Here is a 20,982-nt window from a genome sequence, read left to right as displayed (position 1 = left end):
ACCAGTAGATTAGTTAGTATTCTCATTTTCTTGAGGAAGAGTCCTTGGAGAACCAGAGTCTTTTCCAATGTAGATGCTGGGTTTAAGTATTCTAGTTTTAATATAAACTACACCTTGAAGAGTTTAAGAATAGACCCTCACCTTAGACAGCACTACATCTAATGTGCATGGTTTAAGAGTAATTTTCTGGCTGGGTTCATGTTGCTAGATTGTATTTCTGCGAAAGGAAGGAACACCTATCAGCGTGGCCTTCGTGTAATGCTTTCATGTCTTGAGGAGACAAAGGAATTCCCTAGGTGGGAAAGTATTCTGCTGCTGAGTTTTCCTGGCAGTTGCAAATCTTCCAGATAATTCCTGAAATGTAGGATCTTCCTCTGAGGAAAGGGATGGAAACTGATGCTGGGTGAACACCTGCTATGTGTCAGCACTGTGCTGGCTGTTTCTCATACGTTGGTTTCTTGTCATTCTCACTCAGGCCTCTGCAGTGAGTGTTACTATCTCTGTTTTTTTCTTTTTATGGGAAACTGAAATTACGTGTCCCAGTCATATGGGGACAGAGAAAGAACTGAATCTGACTCCCTTCCAAGGATGGGCGGGGGGTGACTACAAATGAGATAATGGTTATAAAGACACTGAATGGTGCAGAAGACAGGCCATGCTACTGGGCTCCTTAAACAGCAAAGCCCCAGGTTCACAAAAAGTTGTTATACTTCACTTTCATTTTTAAAACTGTTTGCTGGGAAGCCTAGATGTTGAACAAGGACCAAGTCTCCTGTTCTGGTGAAACAAATTAACATCTTCCACTTGCCCTTTAAGGAAAAGACCAGCTATGAAAACCAGTTCAGCCAAACTGCTAATTTTAAAGGGTGTGTTTCTTCCTTGGGGACTGGGATGAACCCATCTTGATTCCACTCTCTGTGGAGCTGTTGTTAACAGTGAGAGGAGTCTTCTGGCTGATGGCGTGTCTTCCCATGAGCTTATCTTCAGAGCGCAGTTAATTCATACCAAATGTGCTAGCGTGGCTGCCTCAATCAGAAACAGGTATAAGTCGGGTTTGGAATTCCAGATGCTCTGAGAAGATGTCCCAGAAAGAAGCTAGAAGGAGTCCAGAGAGAAGACAAATCCAGAGGGCGAAACTGATGTCAGGCCGATTCTCTGAATAGGGCAGAAGGAGCGAGCAGCACCCTTTCCACCAGCCCAAGATCGGCGCAGCCAGGGATGGTGGTGCCTGTCCCAGAGTCTTTCCAGAGCTCCGTTGGCTCAGGCTTTAGTCCCCCCTTACCCACCAGCAGTTCCCCTGGACATGGTCACTGTCACTACAATAATAATAAAAGTTGCCCTTAACTGAAGGCCTTCTTTATGCCAGACACTGTGTTTCACATGGTTCACGTGCCCCGTCTCGCTGAGTCCTCCCAAGAAGCCCTGTTAAGTGTGTAACATTGCTATTCAGAGGGGGAAAGTGACACTTAGAGAGGGGAAGTGTTTGCCTAAGACTAAACAGCTGGGGGAGGTGAAGGAGGCTTTAAAACCAGGTCTCTGCGACTTCACAGCGCCCACCCTTGCTCTCACGCCTTAGTCAGACACCAGGAACATCTTCTTTGGTCTTACTCTTTGCTTTTCCAAGTGCTCAATACATTTAGAAAAGATCGCTGACTCTAAGTGTTGGCTCTTCTTGTTGCAGATTTCCTCACAATCCTCAGGTGATAGCATCAAAGTTGTTTTTTCCAACAAAAAGAACATTTTTTTCTTCATTTCTCAGAGCTTTTGTCTTCATGGTAGACCCAACAGGAAGAACAAACTATGTGGGTAGGAGAGAAAAAAAAAAGCCTAATTTTGAAGACTACAAGTAACTTTAATTGATGCATAAAGGACTCCTCGCCAGCCAGGCAGTTTGTTGTGATCAAACTATAGCAAGAGCCCTGGCTAGTTCTTTACAGTTTATAGAACACTTGCAGTGTGTGCAAAATATTATCACTGTTGTTCCCTTCGTGAAGATAAGGAAGGGGAAGATTGGCGAGACTGAAACAGTAGTTTGCAAACTCCGGCACAGTGGAATTACCTGAAGAGCTTTAGAAACTCCTGAGGCCTCAGCCTAACCCCACACAGATTCTGCTTTCAGGGGTCTGGAGTTCCCAGGATTTTTCAAAGCTCCCCAGGTGGTTCTCATATGCAGCGAGGGGTGAGAACCACCAAGTTCAAAATTTCACCCAAGACCCTGGGGCTCCCCTGACTTGATTGCTTGTCTCCGGTGCTTAGACTTCTGCAAAACCTGTTCCATCCCAAACCCACGTAGGTGAGGGAAGAGACAAAAGCAGCTATTTAAGAGACCTGTTAGCCACGATTATTATGCAATTCCTTCCTGAGCCATTACCACACCAATTGTATTAAGGGGGAATGATTTGCTTTTGCTTTGGGGGAAGTATGATTATGGCTACTAACAATGGTATTCAAGAATCATATATATCACAGATATATACTCAAATTATTGATAGTATAAATGAATTACTATTTTAACTTATTATGGTAGTTATTAAAACTTACTCTGAACTTTGGTCTCGGGTTATTTTAAATATGTGAGGTCCGAGGCTAGACCAGTTGGATGTGAACCCAGAATCCAGACTTCCTGCAATGCTAGCTGTGTAAACTTTGGCAAGTTACTTAAGCTCAGTTTCCTCACTCAAACTTTGGCAAGTTACTTAAAAGCCTCAGTTTCCTCACTCAAAAACGGGGTGATAATAGTGCTTGCCTGTTGAATTGTAGTGAAGATTAAAGGCTGGTTCACATTAAATTCTTAGCATTGTGCCTAGTACACGATGTATGTCAGATATTATCATTATTTTACCATCACGGATCCTGAAATGAAAATCACAGGCTCAGTTCTTATATCATTTTATCCTCGTGGAACGGATGTTGACATGTCAGTCCCTTGCAATTCAAAACTCATGGATGATTTTTGAGCATTTTTATAAGGACTTTGCATCAAATTTCAGACAGGTATCAATAGACACTATTTTAGAAATGGAATGTATGGCAGTGGGATTTTGTTCTTCATGTAAAACAACATTTATGAGGCAATAAATGATTGTTTTTTCATCTTGTTAGTGTATGTGTTGTGTTGTGTGTGTGTGTGTGTGTGTGTGTGTGTGTGTGTGTGTGTAAATGCAGTTAGAAAATGTCTACATGTGGAAATGTTTTTTCCAAAGGTCATGTTATGGCATTATCTTTGAAAGAGAAGAAAACACATGCCCAACACTTTTTTTTTTTTTTAAAGGTGCCAATATTAGAATTTATTCAGAAGCTAAGAGTAAACCAAGTTTCTGCCTTTGGAGGCAGTCCTCTGCCACAGAGATTCAGAAATTTTCCCAGTTGCTGCTGCTGTGCAGTGACCTTGCAAGATCACACTGAAGCCGTGGGGGATTGAAGACGCAGAATTGGGTTCTAATGCAGATCATGGTTTACCGCACGGGAATTAGGCTGCACGTAGATTAGACGAGCACTAGTGACCATTCCTTCTGCCTGCTCTCAGTGCAAACAACAGGGCATACCGAATTAATAAGATACAACATGTTATGACATGATAACGACAGTGATAATGAATTAATCCAGTCTTTCCGAAAGTGTGACGTGCTCCTGATAAAGGGGGCGCCTTGGCCTAATCAAAATGAGAAAACCACATGCTGTTGGCTGTTCTTAGGGATTCATAATACATGTCGCCATCATTTAGGTCTCTGAGAAGTCCTGCCATGAACATACTAGTTTAACTTTAACCCAGTTACATTTGATATATGAATAAATCGCAGTGTATTTTCTGAAGAAGAATAAGTCTATGCATTATTTTCCTATGGGAAAAAAAAGTAGCCACCAAGCAAAGTGGCCTCAGAGAGAGAGAATAAAAAGTTGGTGATGGCAGATGAAAGGGCGGAAGTCATAGACACCTTTGGGAGAAATTGCGTTTATGAAAAAGATAAGATTTAAACAAATGAGGATTAAAACTCCTAAAAGAGCGTTAACGTCTATGAAAAACAAACATTGTAATTGTATAATAAAGGTTGATGATGTCAGTTTTTGTCTTGAACTTTTCTTTTCCTAAGCACATTTGAAAGTAATATAGATAATGACTTTCCCAAGTTCAGGCTCCGTGCAGAGATACGTGCCTTTGTCAAATCTTCATTAGCCAATGAGATCGTTTTCTCCAAGTAAATTGCTCTAGGAGACAAGAGCAGACTTTGTGAACGTGTCCCCAAGAGGAAAAGGGTCCAACTTGTTGATAATCAAGCATATGAAGGGGAGGGGATTCTGTTCCCAATTTGGTTCTTCTCTGCTTGGGGCGGGGAGGGGCTTGGGTTGAGGGAGCAGAAGAGGATTGTAACACTACTGCCTGGGTTCAGCTGTGGGAGGTACCCAGTCATCGAAAGGGAAAGGGCCAGACCTCCTTCCAGAAATATCTCAGGAATCCCCAAAAGGTAAATGAAAGAGTCCTTAAGTGGCCACAGCACCAACCCGGAAGAAAGGTCCCCATTAAATTCAAAATGGTGCCCTCATCCCAGGTGCTGCTGTTTTGCCCTGTCATCATTTCATGTTCCCCTGTAGAGGGGAAAGGCAGTCAATGCGTACAAACAGCACTGTGTGAATTTTTCTTTATTCTCACATTTTGAGTGAGAGTGACAGCAGGCATAGAAGTATTTCCACAATCTCGGTGGGGAGCCGATCTCTATCAGCGGATTCAACTCTATTTGCATCCAGTCCAGTGGCAAGGAGCGCTTTCGTTCTGACAATCAGAATTCTAGCAAACGGTAAATGTTTCTTCATGCTGAGAAGTAGGAAATTCAATAATACTTTGGCTGGGTTCATGCTGAGTAGTAAAAATAGAATGAATACGGAGAGGGGCTGTGACTTAAAGAGCAGTAAATCAGCTAGCCCAGAAGTGTGGGACAATCAGCTTTTAAATCGAAGCCCTCGCCTGTTTCTACTCCATTCTCCAGGGTAACGGGACTGTTTTTATATTTGTTCCTAGAGTGTTTTGTGCTGCAATCCCTTGTTTACCCCAAGAAACAGAATTAAACATTCTGAGATCTTTTTAAAAAAAAAAAAAATCTACATATACATTATTATGGCACTATAGGACCATTTGCTGAAAATCTTAACTTATGTGTTAGCCTAACTCCAAAGGCAAAGTAGGTATGGAGCTTGTAGTAATAGCATTACTTATTATGATTGATGGAACACTTTTTCTTCTGTAAGCAAGTCACAGGTTTCAGAGGGGGTTACTGGAATGGAAGCCCCATGAGGGTAGAGGTTTCTGCCTGTTTTGTTCATTTTTGTATCAGCAGGACACACAGTTAAGTGCTTTAAGTCGGTGAATGAATATTGATCTCTAGGCTGTGAAAAGTATACTCAGCTATGAGTGCTCTGAAAGGTCTCGGACTAAAGTGCAGAGTAAACTCAGTTTTCCTGACTCTCCATCATGTATAGTTTTGTAGAATAGCTTTGATACTTGATTCTATGGAAGAAATTTTTAGTAGTGTGTTTCTTTTTAAAAAGTTACATCACTAAAACTTGATCATCATAGAAAAAATAGAAAGTGTAAACAATTAAAAAGAAATAAAATTGCCGTGTTTATACTACTCAGAGATAATCACTGCTATGGTTTAAATGTATGTTCTCCCAGATTTTCCTATGCACACATTTATATGTTTTTATAATATTAAGATTAGACATATATATGCTTGTTTTCATTCAGCAGTACTACATCCTAATAGGTGCGTAGTATATATCATTGTTGTTTTAATTTTCAATTCCCGAGTGACAAAAATTGTTGAGCATCTTTGCCTATGCTTTTTGGCCATATGTATATCTTCTTTGGCTAGGAATCTGTTCAGATCTTTGCATATATTTAAATTGGGTTGTTTGTTTCCTTTTGTTGAATTTTAAGAGTTCGTTCCGTATTTTGGGTACAAGACCTTTATACATGTGCTTTGCAAATATTTTCTCAGTGATGTGCTTCTTATTAGCACTCCAGGATTGCGTGCCACTTTGCAACCCTAAAAGCTTACATACAGTGCTAAGTGCTGCTTAATGAGATGGCTGTGCTCACCTGTGTTTGCTTTGCTATTTCCCAAAGTGTCGCCACTGCTCCCTCTCACTTCCTTAACCCCATCCATTCATTGTCAAAGAACCTTTGTACTCTGGGGTCATCACTGTCTATCTCTAGGAATTTTTTTTTCCTAGGCATTTGTCTTTATTTATTTTAAGTGAATGACCAAGGTGATGATGTGCTTATTCATCTATTTGCAATAAGATTTCTAGTGAGAGTTTTACCCTGTTTGTTTCCTGGTTTTAAAGAAAACAAACAGGTCTGGGGGCCAGGAAGTCGCCCGCAGGATTTAGGAGCGCTGTGTAGTTGGTGAGGCTAACCGTTGTCTGTCTTCCTTTGCATGGCCTGCAGTCATCAAGCCTCCTCTGCGTCATTTTAAATGCCCTGCTTATGCATCTAGCTCCTACGCACCTTCGGTCCCAAAGAAAACTGATGAGCATCCTGCAAGGTACAAGATGCTGGATCAGAGGATCAAAATGAAAAAGATTCAGAACATCTCACATAACTGGAACAGAAAATAAATCAAGGGGAAGAGGGAGTGAAGGAGAGGCCCACCCATCTGCCTCTGGGCACTAACCAGACACAGTGGGATACGTCTCCAGAACGAGGCCTTCAGGGCTGGTGCTATCATTGTTGACTCCCCCAAGGCACGGTGAAACCTATATGTGAGTTTCCCCTTTGCTGTTCTGTTATAGAGCCATCAGTCACAGGATTTGGAAGTCCATGAAGCCTCTAGCAGCAAACCAGTAAGAGGGTTGTCTCATGCGGCTTTTATTGGTATAGATCTTTCAAAGTCTAAGTTGGACCCAAGTTAAAATGATGCTACCCGTTCAGAAAAAAATGAAATTCTTCCCATTGACCCTTTTTTCATCCCTGGAAATTGACTTGCCCCAATGAGAATATCGGTTTAATAATAATCATTGTATTTAAGAAATGCACTTCTAAAAACATCTTTTCCAATTTTTAATACAAATATTTACAATTCAAGTAAACATGGAACTTTCAAAGTCAATGCATTCCCAACAAAAGTTGTACTTCTGAATGGAACTATCTTAGAGGGAAAGGAGAACTGATGAATTGTATTCATATGTACTTCTGAACTTAGGCTTCATAAGGCAGATCCAAGTTAAAAATAAAGACCGTTTTCTTCGGTTCTCATTGTATGGCTCATGCCTGATAGCCTCGCTGTACCTTTAAGAACATGAGAGTTTACAGGAGATGGATTTTGGCTCTGCTTTTCTCCGATCTTTCCTCTTCACTCACAGTAGACAATGCCAGAAGTCAATGGGATGCCTGTACCTCAGGGACTCCTGGTTTGAGATTCACCCAGGAAATGTCCATTTAGTCTTATGGTCCTGGTTCAGGAGAGTATAAAATGCTGAAGCTAATTTGAATTCCTTATTGGCGGATTTTTCTCCATAAGTTTGGAGGTGACTGTAAGTTAAATTTCAGGTCATCTTCCCAACAGACCACATATCTGAGTCCCTTTGGGAGCCCAGTTGCTCTCACAGCTGTTGGTGGGATAGAGGTCTGGAACTTACCTCTCTTCATGGTGGCATTTTTTAGCCTTTCCGTATCTCTCCCTAGAGTTTTTACTTTGGGACTAAATTCACAGAAATGGTAAGAAAAGTTTCAAGGTCAGAAATAGCTTTTGATCCCTTCAGAAATGGTCTGGTGTGGTAGAAAACTTCAGGTTTGTTGTCTGTCAGGTCTGATCTCCGAGCCTGTCCTGTCTATAACTAGTTACATGTCCTCAGTCTAAATGGCACAACCTTTAAAAGGCTCAGTTTGCTTGACTAGAAAATGGGCTTCATAATCCCCACTCTTGCCTTTTGTGATGAAGATTAAGGATAACATAGGTTTTGTTTGCTATGGCTGAGCCTGGAGAGTCATAGGTACACAGCAGAGGTAGCCGTGAGCATCTCACCACTGGGAAAACTCTCTGGGACGCCCCTCAAAGAGGGGACTGTACCCTGAGCCACAGCCTTTGGGGTCTGAATTTAAAGGGCGTAGCATCTTCTCATTCTCCACATTCATTTCCGATAAACCACAGTTTTGCAAGTTGAGTCAGCACCAGAGTTTAGTGCCCGTCAGGCTATTGAGCAATTTATTTATAATGTGCTTTACAGTGGTATTTCAGGGAAATTTAATTGCTATACAGAAAGGAAAATCACTGTGACTTTTCATTAAGGAAGCAATTAATTCTTAGCTCCTTGCTTGGTGCCTGAGCAAGAGGACCTTTCTGCAGGCTGGTAGAGTCTAATCCACCTGAATTAGGTTAACTCGACAGGTAATTTCTACCTGTTTGTATACAGATGCCTTAGTGCTTGCTGCACAGTCATTTGGCCACACAATGAGACTGTCCATGGGGTAGTGGCCTCCAGTGGATCAACCCACAAATGATGGTCCTCACCTGTCCCTCAATATCTTCAGTCTTAGGTATTGAGACTGTAGCTGTGCTTTCTTGACTGTGCTCCTTGGCATTGGAAGCCATGATCCTGAGGAAGAAAGTTGGCTCCTTCTGTATTCTTTTATCCCAAGCTGTTACTCTTCAGTCTTTGCGAATCTTTTAATTGAGCAAATGTACAAGTATTGAAATTCTGCATTGCTTGTAAAATGCCTACCATGTTTTTTTGCATGATGGGTTGTATGGACAGGCCAGATTATATTCTTATAGCAAATAAAGTGATGCTTTTAAAGAACTTTCTTGTATATGAGTCATCTTTTTCTTCTGCAGAATTCTGGAATTCATAGGAAAAGAGTTAGATTTCCCTTATGCTTGGCACTGTTCAGTCCTGAATATCTTGTCAAGATGAATAGTCTAACTTACCCTTTTCAGCTTGCTTCCTGGTTGTATAGGCGATAGCTTTTTAAAAAAAAAAAAAAAACCCTCCTCCTCCCTACACCACAAGCCCAATAAGTTAATTTGTTGAGTAATAATAGCAGCTAGTCCATAGGTAAACATCTGTGTTATCAACTCAGTTTATATCATTTCAGACTAAGGTGTATAGCTTAGTCTGAAATCTCAGTGGATTCAGAAAAAGGACTATATGTTTGAAGATTAAAGTGCCATTATACTTTTCTTTAAAAAAAAAAAAAAGCGACTTTGCTGTTCATATGTGTCTCTGTTTTATCTTTAGATTCAAAATTCCTAGAGAAGAAAAGAATACAGCTCTAGCCCTTAGAGCCTCACCCTTAAAAGTAGGTAGTCTGCCTAAGCCATTCTGCCCCACAAACATTTACCCATGGAGGGCCCATATGACCCAGAGTTGTGGACACAAATATCAGGGTGTGAACTCATCATTTCCTAAAATGCCTTGGGTGATGTTGCATTAGACAACACAGTTGTGTTTCCAGTAAACAATCTCCCATCTGAAGAGAATTTTTATGTTAGTAAGCCAAATGAAATGTGTGTCACCCAAGGGGCATCCTGCATGGCTCATTTCTGGAAATGAGGTTGAAACCATGATGAACTGGTGGCACAAGGATCTGGATAAGGCACACACTTAAAAATTATATTTATTTATTCAATTTGATGGAATCAAGGTATTGGTCCAACTAGATCCACTCACTTCTTACGCTGCACTGCCCCCTGGTGTCTCTTAGAGGCATGAAATGTTTGCTGAGTTCCCTGGGATCTTTTTTTTTTTTTTTTCCTTTATAAGAGGAAGTTTTATTGTTAATGATGATAGCTTTTAGCTGGATGAATCTTGGAATTTAAAAGGGCATGAAGAGTCCTGTTGTTTAAAAATAATAATAATACACACATGAACACACTAAGAAATCTAAATCTATGGAGAAAATAAAATAAAATTGGGGGACATATTGGGAGACAAATTGCAGAAGTCCTGGTAAATGTAATAGTGACAGAATGCTAAATAAAAGACAATACCTGTGACATTTAAAATATGGAAATAAACTATTTACAGCACCATTTAATTAATTAATTACCATTTAATTACAGTACCATTACTTTATTATCCCTAGTAGGCTCATATGCTCACACAATCTCCATTTCTAAACCCTTTCCTTTTCACCTGTCTCTCCTGGAGAAGCTGTAAAAGTTAACATTCAATTGCCCAGTTTTCTTACATGTAGGGGCAGCCACGTGACACAGTTTCAGCTAATGTGCTATAAGCTGCCTTCTCCAGTTCTCCTTCTTGCCTGGAATAGAGACTTTAGCCTGGATGTGCAGCAGCCATCTTGGGTCTGTGAGGTGGTGATGAGCATGGAAATAAAGTCCAACATACTGAATGTAAATGGAGCAGAAAACTAGAAAGGGCCCATGGCTCTGATTATATCACCGAACTGCTATACCATCCCTGGACCGACTCCTTGAGACTTACTGTTGTGTGAGAAAAATAAACTTATATTTCTTTGAGTAACTGTTATTATTTCTCTTGCTACCTCTGAAGCCTATTCCTAAGTAAAAGACCTTGCTGCAGTCATTGGTATTTAAGGAACAGGAAATCTTTGAGAAAGAAGCCTAAGAGATCTCGTAGATAATTATACAGCATGAGCAGAAAGTTCCCACTGAGTTAGGAGACCAAGTACTTGAGGATGGGGGCCGGCAGGTGGAGGCATCCATAGGGATACGCGGTGAGGTAAGGTATGTATGTATGTTTTCGCGGGTCGGGGGTGAGACCAGGAGGGGCACCAGGTGTTTCTCCAAAGGGGACAAACACATTTTGAGCACTGCCTATGAGAAGGCTTCTACAGAGCAGACTTTCACATGTTAGACCATTATATTCTTATCGCGTCACGAGTAGGAATGACCATCCCTGTTCTACACAGGAGAAAACAGAGGCTCAGAGGATCCAGTGCCCTGCCTGAGGCCACACGACTGGCGACAGCTGAAGCTTGTGGTTGAACCCCGGCCTGAGCCCAAAGCCCTGGCTTCACTCCCTCCCCAGGGAACAGACGGGTTTGATATCATCCTGGCCCTCTGAGGGCCTCTTTTGAAGTGCTTGGTGCTGTGGAAATTACTCCCCTTTAGGGTGCCCTTTCAGAAACGCCTCCTCGCCTAGCCACGCGTCTTTTCAGGCAACACCTGTTTGAGATGAGATTACGTTTGTCCCTGCTTTTCCTTACTCCTTCTCAACTACACAATCCTTCCTCCTGGCCTGCTTGGCTGAGCTGCTGGAAGGAGGTATGAAGGGATAACCCCCAGGACCAACCGCATCATCTGGGGCATGGCTTCATGGCCTGCCACCATGGCCTTGGCTTCATGGTGGTGGCAGAGCATAGATGGGGGCTGGGGAGAGAAACTCCAGCCCATTGAGAAAGCAAACAAACGTCTAAGGAGCATCTACTCTGTTACTATGTTTTTCAGGCTTTGTAATATCTTACTTGACCTACATTACAGTCCTCTGATGCAACCAAGGCTTAAATCACCTGTTCATTCCTCTCATTAATGATGACCAAAATCAGAGTATTTCAGAATGGTTGTGGCAGAAGAAATAGACATGAGTTTAGGCTTTAGACTTACTATAGTACATCTGAGTTCTTTGGAGTGGGGTAACATTTCATATGTGAGAGAATGAATTCAGACTACTGTTTTGGGGAGTTCAGTTTGAACTACTGAAAAGCTAAATGCTTGATACTAGGTTTCAACAGGAATAGTTTTATTGTATGTGAAGACAAAGAGACCAAACTAGGTTAATGGTGGTGGTGTTCATTTATTTTTTTCCTGCAGCGATGGCTAGAGTTAGAGAAGCTGTTACAATGAACAAATGGTTTGCAATGAGAATGTTAAGTGCATTAAATGGCCACTTTTAAAATACTTCGAGGCTGACCTGGTTTGGCCTTAGCCTCCCGTGTCCTTTCACACCGTTGTCACACTGTACCGTTGGAATGTTACCTGGCTTCTCTTTCTTGCATACACACACACACACACACACACACACACACACACACACACACACGCACACACACACAGAGACAGATTTTTTGTGCCTCTATAATATTAAGTCTATTACGTTTTTATCTCTGATAAAAAAAATTCACAAAGCAAAAAATAAACCTCAGTCTTGTCTAAAGGATCACAAAAATCTGAATATTGCAAATCAATGTTTGCTGAGTATTAAAGGCACTAACAATAGACAGGAAACTGCAATGTGAAAATTTCTCCAACAGGTGGCGATGCTGTGTAGGAAGAAAAGCTACCCTCAGGCTAGAGGAGAATGGAGGTTGGCTGGGGACAACCATCAGCAAACACTAATTGAACATTTCTCGCTTCCAGGCACTGCCCTAGGTGTGCAGTGAATCCAGTAGGAGTGAGGCAGTGTCCCTCAGCTTTGGGAGCTCACAGCCTTAGGGGAGAATGTGTCCTTGTTTGTCAGGCAAGGTCATTCATTCATGCTGCTTGGAAAAGAACTTAAAAACAAACCCCACACCTTGTGCATTGTTGGTAGGAATGTAAAATGGTGAAAAACAGTAAGGTGGCTTCTCAAAAAATTAAAAACAGAATTACCATATTATCCAGCAATTCCACTTCTGGGTATATACCTAAAAGAATCAAAAGCAGGGTCGGGAAGAGATATTTGTACACCGTGTTCATAGTACCACTAATCACAATAGCTAAAATGTGGAAACAGCCCAAGTGTCTATAGATGGATGAATGGATAAACAAAATGTGGTATATTATACAATGGACTATTTATTATTCAGCCTTAAAAAGGAGGAGAATTCTGATACATGCTACAGCATGGATGAAGCTTGAGGGCATTACTCTGAGTGAAATAAGCCATTCACAAAAGACAAATACTGTGTGATTCCACTTTTATGAAGTACTTGGAGTAGTTGAATTCATAGAGACAGAAAGTAGAATGGTGGTTGCCAGGGGCTGGAGGGAGGGGAGTTAGTGTTTAGTTACAGAGTTTCAGTTTTACAAGATGAAAAAGGTTCCGGGGATAGATGGTTATACAATATGAATATATTTAGCACCATTGAACTGTACACTTAAACATGGTTAAGATGGTAAATGCTATGTTATGTGTACTTTACCACATACACACCACCACCCCCGACGCAAATTCTTCTCTGCCTGTTAGCCTGTCTGCAGTGTTTCCCCATATTGTAGGGACACAGCGAAATCCCTAAGGCAAACCTACACACATTTCCAGGCTGCACCCCTTGGTTCAAGACCTGGAAAGAGAGGGTGTGTTTACGTTTGCTTGGCTATCGTAGTAGGTGTGGTCATCAATCCAATGACTGAATATGAAATTCGATTTCTCCCTCCCACAGTTGTAACCTTTCAAAGGTGTAGAAAAAGAAGACAGTCACCTGCCCTAGAGCCGCAGACCCAGGAAGCAAAAAGAAACCATAGTTTATTGTTCTACTCTGGGCCAGGCATTCTACTTTGTAAGCGTTATCTCATTTAACCTTTATTTAATCACCTCAAAGAGACAGGATCCGCCATCATTCTCCCTTGGCAAGTAAGGAAATTGTGGCTCAAAGTTCACAATGTTACCCAAGATCCATAGCTAGTAAGCGTCAGGGGGGCAGGATCTGAATTCTGACTGCTCAGATGGATGCTCTCTGTGTGTTCTGATGAGGAGATAACAGGCGTGGGCCGTTTGCTTATACTGCCCTTATGATGCTAAAATGCAGTGCTTTTCACATGTGAATCAAGTGTTAAGGATCACGGGGTCCCTTGTAAAAAATGAAATTCTGACTTGGCTTCGGCAGGGGATTCTGCATTTCTAATGAGCTCTTAGGGGATACCAAAGGTGCTGGTATCACTTTGAGTAGCAAGACTTTAACTTGCAGAGGTTCCCAAACTTTCTCATTGTCTCAGCAGCTTTTTCTCAGGACTTTGGTTCAAAAGAAATTCCTATTCTGTTTTTTAAGTTGTTAGTTCCAAACAACTTACTAAGTGTTATGTTCTAACAGCTTAGTAGCCATTAAACAATGAAGTATATGTCAATTGAAGAAAACTATAATGTTTTTATTTTATTCTTGAATAAGCACAATTACTTACTAGTAGTGAGGCTGGAGATAGATGGGCCCCAGGCTGAGCAGCTAGAGTTTGTCCTCTGTGGACAGATACTCCAAAATAGCAGGAAGGGGGAGAAGCCGTGCCCTGCCTCGGTAAGAGATAGAAGACCACATATTCCTCATTCTCAAAGTCCAGGAGACCATCCCAGCTACACACGTGCAGAAAGGTTCCTTGAAGGTCAAAAGAGAGGAGGCGCCACCGCATAGTAGAAGATGTCAACCTACCCATAGGCTTCTTTGCTAGAATCCATCTTGGCTAAGAGACACACACGTACACATGGGAGGACCCTGAGATATACCAAATATGGACTCAGAACCAGGCAAAGCAAGATGACTTGCCGAAAGGAAACCCTAAAGAAATGCGCCATAAAAGTGATTCAAACTACCACGAGGGCGCGACTCTCTCTCTGAGCCCGCCTGCGCGTCTATCCACATGTACCCTTTCTCCGCCTAATAAATACTTTACTTGTTTCACTACTTTCCATCTCTAAGTGGAAATTCATTTCTACACAGTTGATGGGCCAGGTCCTCGTCACTGGCCACTGGTCCCTGGTGGTCTGGGGGCTAGGATTCAGTGCTCTCACGGCCACAGCCTGACTTCAATTTCTGGCTGGGGAACCAAAATCCTGCTTCAAGCCCCTGCCGGCAGAGGCCACCCGAGAACAGTAGGATATATGCATACCCCGCCCCTGCACAGTTTCTCAAACCTTGGAATCAGCTTGGACGCCACCACCCTCCTTTCCTGTTCCGTATTGATCTTTTATGATACTTGCTGCTTAGGACAGCAATTGTCAAAAATCCAGCTTACAAAAGCTATGACATCCTCAAAAGAAATTCAGTGCATATTGAAACTGTGAACTACCTGGAACTCACATTTCACACAGAGGCTGACAGATATCAAGTATTGCTGGATTTCCCTCTGAAATTTAAAACATCCCGAGGCACCCCAGACTTCCTCGGTGCACAGTTTGGGAACCGTGGCTTTAAAGCACTCTGGCTTGTGTTAGAGAACAGCTGTGTGGAGACGCAGACTAGGAACCAAGAGACCCTTTCACTAAATTACTCTGTGACCTCAGCAGTTTGCCAAGGTCTTGAGGCCCTTTTCTGACTCGAGAGGGGACCATGTGAACTGACCTTTAACATTCAGATATAATATCTGTGATTCTAATGATCTGTACACATGTCTCAACTCCCCAGTAAGATTAAGCTCTTAGAGGGCGGGGGCTGAGTCTTATTCAGCATCAAATCCCACAGCACCTTCCTCATAGTAGTTGTTCAGTAAAGACTTGTGTGATAAATGCCTTTCGAAAACATCTTAATCAGTTTCCAGGGCTAGGGGGTGGAGGGAGATTTTATTAATTCTTTAATATCCAGAACATTTTTATGTATGATAGAAGCATTTTAGTGGCCAGTGTTTTAGCAGTAATTTTAAAAAGATACATGCATAGGGGAGACATTTGTACCATGGAATTCCAGAAGGGCAGGAACAGAAATAGCAATCGAGGAGAACTCAATGCAAAAGCCAGGACTCCAGTTCTAGAACACCTGCTGACTACCTGTGAGGATTTAAGCAAGTGACTTGATTCTCTGTACCTCAGTCTCTTTATCTGTTTAATCTGAATCATAACAGCTACTCTCTGCCTATAGGGTAATTAAGACTATTTTAAAAGGTGCCGCGTGTGAGTGTGCTTGGTGAGTTAGGCATCCTTGTCATCCCACCACAGTGAGATCCCACCCCTCTCACCATCCCTGCCACAGAGGGGTGACTACAACTGTCCACTATGTCCAGCAAATGACAGCAACTTCCAGAAGCCATAACCAGGAGTAGAGATCCCTGCCCAGCATCACTACTTGAATTATGGGGCTCAGATGTGATCCAGGTAATCAGAGAAGAGCCGAAAGGAGAAGACAAGAGCCTCTCAATCTCTGTCCTTGTGAGAGGTGACAAATGAGGCATCATAAGTCAATTTATTTCATAAATATTTATGTGTCCTTTGAGACAGACTCTTTCATCTTCATCTAAGGAATAAAAGAAAATGGACATCAGCAGAATGCCAATCATTCTTATTCTTTCCTTGGGACAAATCAAGCTATGGAATGGCTTTCCCTTAAAAATGGAAATTCCAAGCTCAGAACCTGATACTTTTCCCTAAAACGATAGAACAATCTTCCAACCTCACCTCAGTATCAAGATGAATCACTTTTTCCACCCATCTAAGCCGTCCTCCTGTCCCCTAATTGATGAGACCTCAGGGCTCTACTAACCCTCTCTTTTGAGAATCAGATCCAAGAACATCCACCAATTAATCTACAAGGTGTCCCTTGGGTTTACAGTTCATCATTATTGATTTTAGCCATATTAACTATTAAACCTAAAATAGACCAAACACATTTTGTGGGAATGAAGAACTCTGTGTGTGTAGGTATATTCATCAGAGTTATTCAGAGAAACAGAACCAATAACACACACACACACACAATGAGAAAGAGAGAGCGAGCGAGCGAGAGAGAGAGAGAGAGAGAGAGAGGTTTTGAGGAATTAACTCATGCAGTTGTGGGGTTTGGCAAGTCTGAAACCTGTAGGGCAGGCTGGAAGCCTGGAAACTCAGACAGGGTTTCTGTTTTGCAGTCTTGAGTCCAAATTTCTTCCTCTTTGGGAAATCTCTGTCTTTGTTCTCAAGGCCATCAACTATTAGATGAGGCCCAATGCTTTACTCAAAAGTCTACTGATTTAAATTAATCGCATCTAAAAATTATGTCACAGCAATATCTAGACTGGTGTTTGACGAAACCACTGAATATGTTAGCCTACCTAAGTTGACACATAAAATCAAGCATCAGAGTTGGTGTCCAAAAAAATGACTGAGCCCATCCAAAACAGCCTAAAATCGGCTGTTTATTGTAATACAACTGATACCACCATAAGATGAATAAAACCACGTGGGAGTAGAGACTCAGGATGGAGAAACTTTCCCAGGTAAATGTCTTAGGAAAATGAAACACCAAAGTTCCTCCTCCAACAGCCCATGTCTGGGCTTCCTGGCCCTACACAGTGAACGGGAACATCTGGGTGGGTGTGGAAACATCTGCACAGGTGTGTTCACTGCAAGGTAATCAATCTTTGGGTTGATGTACCCTTTTCATCAATAGTTCCTCCTCCACTGGGTCGAGTCCTTCCTGAGTAACTCTCTGCTTTATCAGATCCAGAGGAGGGGTGGAGCTCTGGGAAAAAAAAACAATGCAAAATTGTCACTCAGGGAAAGTAATGTCCTCCTACCCATCTCTCCCCTCTCCCTCGGCCAGAACGTGAGTCAGATCAACCTGGTGGCAAGAGGTTAACGTGTTGGAAGTTTGGCCCATGCCTGGAGTATCGTGAAAAAGGTATTCCTAGAAACATTTTGCCCGCTTATTAAAAAGTATCATTCCCTCCCTCCCACCCCCCAAATGATGTTGTGCTTAGTTGTATTAGGAGGTGATTTCTAGCCAGTGATTGGCTGGAGCTTCTGAAAGGAGCTAAACTAACTCACCCATTGATCTTCAGGCTCCCTTTCCATCCTTAGGGTCCTGCAGGTTTCCGTGAGCTTGGCTTGCTCAGCGGTGGTTCCTGATTCCCTTACCTGCCTCCCTCAGGGACCAACTCCCAATCCACACCCACCCCCCACCCCCATGCAGTGAAACACAAACCACAGTGTCACCCCTTCCTGTAATGCCCACTCCATGGCTGACTGTTGATGGGACGATGAAGGGCCACGTTCTGTGCATGGCCTGCAAGGTCCTCCATGGTCTGCCTCCCTGTAATTTTCTCATCTTATTTTCCCTAATCTCCTTGCATTTTCTGATCTAGTCATTAGATTTTCTGACCTACCAGGAGATTTTGGGTCTCCTTTACTTGTTGCTTCCTTCTTCCCTCTGCAGTGTCATTTTCTTTTTTTGTCCAACCTTCATATTCCTTTTTGCCCGGTGAAGGGGCTGAGGAGGAAGTAGAGTGAAGGGAGCAGAACTGAGATTGGAGATCAGTGATCCTGAATTGTTTTGACTGAGCTGAAAGGATGACATCAGTGTGTGTATGTGTGTGTGTGCGTGTGTGTGTGTGTGCATGTATGTGTTGAATGTGCACTTTGTGCAGCACAGTATCTGTTGGTGAACCACCTAAATGATGTAAACATGGTCTCAGACACCAAGAGGAAAGTGATGGGAAAGAGAGGTGCACTAAGATTGAATTAATGTCTAGGGAACCAGAGGTTTCCAATGCATGATCTCAATTACTTGTCACATCAACCTGGAAAGGCGGTATAACCGAACAGTTTTTACAGATGAAGACATTGAAGCTAAGAGAGGTTCAGTAACTTGCGACGGATGCATAGCTAGCAAACAACTGAGCTGTTAGTGGTACCCCACGGGTCTGGTTCCAAAGCTCCTCATTGTACCACACATCCTTCTCAGATGTGTATTTGTGTTCTCAAATTATGTTTGCATGCTCTCTATACAGAATTGTCCTGAGGACAGTTTAAAATTTTTTGCATCCCAAAGGTGACTCAATCAGAAACACGTGTCTTATGTAGCTATTATGGATGCCGGATTATAGGGAGAAGATCTTTCGAGATCCTTTTTTGAGCCCAAGCATCCTTCACTTGCCAGATCCTGTTTTCCTTACTGGACTGAGCTTAAGATTTGGACCTGGCCTCCCACCAACAATCTGGGTGGGAATTATCTGGGTGGTAGCCCTCCCTTTCTCTAATACCCTTGGTGTGAGCTATTCTTCCCCAATGGAAACAGGTGTGTCACCTACTGGGTGCTTTAGATTCAAAATCCGCAGGTATTGCTGAGATGAAATTTACTGCTATTGTTCAATTTTAAAAGTATCATGCAACAGAGAAAATTTTCAAAAATGCACAACATATCATACTCTTTTCTCTCACTGGTTCCTCACCAAGTGTCTACCCTGTGAAGACTTGCGGTGTATCAGGAGTTGAGTTTTTATGAAATTTGTCATTCCTGCCAGAGCAAATCCTTCGAGAAGGAACAAATGGAATTCATTCAACCCAAGGTAACCCCAGACAAGGCATGTCAAGTGGTTCTCTGGGCCGGGGCAGCTATTTCCGAGACAGGCCCACATGGACGATTACCTGTCCAGTGGAATGAAGACAGAAAATTAACTTTTGTCCCTCCTTCTTGCCAGGATGAGGACTAGAAAATTTCACAAGTGTTTTTACATTTAATCCTCACAAAAACCTAACAAAATCTACATGTATGATTTGTTTTTGCCAATGAGGAAGCAAGACTCCAAGGAGGTAAAGATGCAGGTCTAAGGTCAAGTCCCAAGTCAGTGGTGTGGAGCCTGAAACCAAACCAAGTCCACCTGATCACAAGGTACAAAACTCAGGTTCTAGGCAGAAAGATTTACCCCCATAGGAGGTGGATAGATTCTTTTGCTTCCACCCTGCTTTGCTTTCATTCAGGTGTCCTTAGGTCTGAAATACTCCTTCCTTTCCTTTCTTTTGCAAAGCAAGCCCAAATTTCACCTCCTCTGTGAATTCTCCTAAGACCTCCCTGGCAGCACTGAGCATCCCCTGCCCCACAGCTCTTCTGGGCTCCCGGACTGACATTTGCAGCGCTGAACATAGGGGGTCATCGGTATTTGCTGGTGGTTCCCTCCAGGATGGTGTGAGCTCAGGGAAGCCTGGGACTGTGTCTGATTCTAGCTCTGAACCTCAGTGCTCAGAAGACAGTGGATGACCCCTAAACACCTGAGGAATGAGAGAATACATACATAAATGAATTAACATAAATTCCAGAACTTCAGAACAGAAAATTGACTACAAAGACTGTGAAATAACTTCTAAAACAAGACAGTCAAAAACAGAACCAGATAAAACAAATGCTGCATCTCTCATACTTTAGGGATTTGGTTGGCCTAGAATGACCCTTATTAGCAAATGGGAGAAACAGGCTGGTGGCCTGTGGGCTGACGGGTTGTGCCTTGGGAGATCTGATTGTCTTCACCCCAGAGAGAAGTGCTGGCTTATTTTCTTTCCTGGAGGACAGGTGGCAGCTCCAGGCTCCCCTGGGCCCCATGTCCTCCATCAGACTGCTTGGATGGTTGATTCTATCTCCAACCACAGCCTCCTGAAGTAGATAGTTTAACATTCCAAACCTGCATTGCCCAATACAGTAGCCACTACCCACATGTGACTATTTAAATTCATCAAAATTAAGTAAAATTAAACATTGAGTTCCATAGTTCATTAGCCACATTTCAGGTACTCAGTTGGCACAAGGTGCCTACCATATTGGACAGCACAGACCTAGAACGTTTCCATCATTACAGGGAGTTCTATGGTCAGCGCTGTTCCAAATAATTTGGTGTTTCCTAATTTCAGCACCGTAGTAAATGAGCCCTGTAGCTGGGATCCTATCATCTCTGAATGACAAACATAAATCTTTGTTCTAGAATTCTCTTTCTGTTGACTTCTTCCTCTACTTCTCTCAATCAGGGTTGAGATTGAAATGAAATGGACCCCAGAATGTTCTGCCTCTTGACAAGCCATTGTGTGCTTGGCTTTGGTTGGAAAGAACATTTGGGGTCGAGATTTATATGCATACGCATTTTCTGCTGCTTCTTCTCAGCAAGTCTCCTGAAGACGAGGAATCTCATCTTCTTGGAAGGACCTGCTACTGTAGGTTAGGAAATACCTATCCTTTCTTCTTGAGAAAAATAAGCTGGTATCTTGGATTTTTCCAGGGCAGACCCCATTTCAAATACTACATTGTTTTCCCTGTAAATACACTTATCTGTGGAGAGTCTCCTGCCCTGATTTTTGGGGGTCAGGGATTATGGTCATTATTGTGTTCTAAACTTCTGTAAAGATGATAACTTAACACCAGTTCAA

The sequence above is a fragment of the Eschrichtius robustus genome, chromosome 8 (genome assembly GCF_028021215.1).
Source record: "Eschrichtius robustus isolate mEscRob2 chromosome 8, mEscRob2.pri, whole genome shotgun sequence".
NCBI classification, from domain to species: Eukaryota; Metazoa; Chordata; class Mammalia; order Artiodactyla; family Eschrichtiidae; genus Eschrichtius; species Eschrichtius robustus.
This window is presented reverse-complemented; position numbering follows the sequence as displayed.